Genomic DNA, 2,498 nt, shown 5'->3' on the forward strand with positions numbered 1-2,498 from the left:
CACCTCCCACGTCGCCCGCCACCATCGTCTTGTTGCCGGGAACCGAAAGCTTCCCACTCCCACTCCCCCGACACAACCGCGACCGCAAAGCCGCCTCGCGGCCCCGGCCAGATCCTTCGTCCTGACACCGGCACGCTCGTCGGACGCCGGCACGCCGCCAGAGCAGCTAGCTGGTCCGAGGGCGGCGCGACTCCTTTCGCCGGCCGGCTTCTTCGTCGACGCCCGCAAACTGTTCGACAGTTTGCCAAGGTACAAATTGGACTCCGCCGACGAGTTCTTTTTTCACAATTTCCTTTGCGACTCTGGCGATTCCTCGTCCGATGATGAGGAGGAGATCTTGGCTGCCGTGTTGGTCCATCACCACCTCAATAGCGAGCGACCATTGTTCCGTGGCTCCATTACGGGGCACCTTCCAGCATTGAATCGCAACCGAGAGAGCGGTCATTTCCTTCCTTGGAAGGACTACTTTGACACAACGAACCCGTTGTTCAAACATCAGAAATTCCGCTGTCGTTTTCGTATGAGTAGGCATCTTTTCAACCGTATTAGAGAGGGAGTGGTCTGCTATGATGACTATTTCGAGTGCAAAGATGATGTCGTTGGAAAGATTGGCTTCTCCTCTTATCAGAAATGTACTGCAGCCATCCGAATGCTTGCATACGGAGTGCCCGGTGGTCTCATTGACAAGTACGTTCGTATGAGCGGGTCTACATGCCTAGACTCCCTGTATAAGTTCTGCAAGGCTGTTATTGCTGTGTTTGGCCCTGAGTACTTGAGAGAGCCGACTCCTGAAGATACAACCCGTTTGTTGGCGATGAATGCCAGTAGGGGCTTCTCAGGAATGCTTGGCAACATAGACTGCATGCACTGGGAGTGGAAGAACCGCCCTTCTGCTTGGCAAGGGCAGTATAAGGGCCATGTCAGGGTTTGCACTGTCATACTTGAGGCCGTGGCATCTCAAGATCTCTAGATCTGGCACTCTTTTTTTGGCATGGCCGGATCACACAATGATATCAACATGCTTCAACGCTCGCCGATGTTTGCTAGGCTTGCCGAAGGCAACAGCCCACCGGATAATTTTACCATCAACGGCCACAACTACGGCAAATGATACTACCGGGTGACGGTATCTATCCTCAGTGGACCACTATTGTGAAGACAATCCCCAACCCTGTTGGAGAGAAGAGGAAAATATTTTCCCAAGAGCAAGAGAGTGCTAGGAAGGACGTCGAGCGTGCCTTTGGTGTTTTGCATTCTCGATGGGGCATCATTCAGTATCCTGCTAAGACTTGGAGCATGAAGAAACTGTGGGAGGTGATGACTGCTTGTGTGATCATGCACAATATGGTCATAGAAGATGAGCGCCCGGAACGTCTCGACGATCAAGGTTTTCAGTTTCAGGGTGAGAATGTTGTGCCTGAGCATGGAGGAGCGGCAACCTTTGAACAGTTAACTCAATTTCATCATGACATGCGAGATTGGGAAACACACATGCAACTTCAAAATGATTTGGTTGAGCATATGTGGGCTCATGTTTGCAACCAATAGATGTATCTTTATTTTTTCGGCTTGCAAAACTATGTGAGGCTGTCTTATTTTTATTCGGCTTGTAAAACTTCATATGTTTGCTTGTGAAATAGTGCAAAATTTGTGTATGAAACAATGCAAAATTTGTGCTATATGTTGAAAAAGGGCGGTCAGCCGGCCACGCCGGCAGATATGGGTTGGCGCGTTGGGCGCACTGCCGATCCAAATCTCAAACAGGGCGGACGTCAAGCGGGCGGCCGACCCAAACGGATAAAAAGCGGACAAAAACGCCGTCCGTTTGGGTCGGCGTATTGGAGTTGCTGTGAAGTGGTCAAATCTGACGCACTAAACGTCCACGCGTGCGCTCGGACGCCCCATGTGTAGTGCCAGTCTGGCCCATGTTCTCTTTTACAACCACAACCTCTATTTTCGAAATCTCAAATTCATCCAAATACATGCAAGTGCATCATTTGATAATACATGATAACCGTGAGTGAATGCCTCATACAAAAAAATTGTATATAAAAATACATAATTCAAACATAAAATTTATTTGAAGTGCATAATTCAAACATGAAATTCATTGATTTCTAGCTTGGACCCGCATACTCCACAAGATAATTTAGTTGCACGGTGCACCTGTTGGTCTCGAAGTTGCCGATGTATCTCTTGAAAGTTCACAATATGCCCGCATCTTATTCTAGGAGGCAAACTCGTACTCCGAACTTCTCAAAATCATGTGTGTGGGTTGTTCCTTCACCCTCATTCTTCATGGTCATGTTATACAAGATTACATAACATGTCATCAGCTGCCACAATATTTCGGTTCCGGCATCATTGTAGCTCCACGAGCAATACCCCAACGAGCTTGGAGTACACCGAATACCCTTTTCACATTCTTTCTGGCACCTTCTTGCATTTGTGCAAACACACATTGTTTCCTACCTCAGGGCTCGCATATAGTCTTCACG

Source organism: Triticum dicoccoides, chromosome 5B (assembly GCF_002162155.2).
Source record: "Triticum dicoccoides isolate Atlit2015 ecotype Zavitan chromosome 5B, WEW_v2.0, whole genome shotgun sequence".
Taxonomy (NCBI): domain Eukaryota; kingdom Viridiplantae; phylum Streptophyta; class Magnoliopsida; order Poales; family Poaceae; genus Triticum; species Triticum dicoccoides.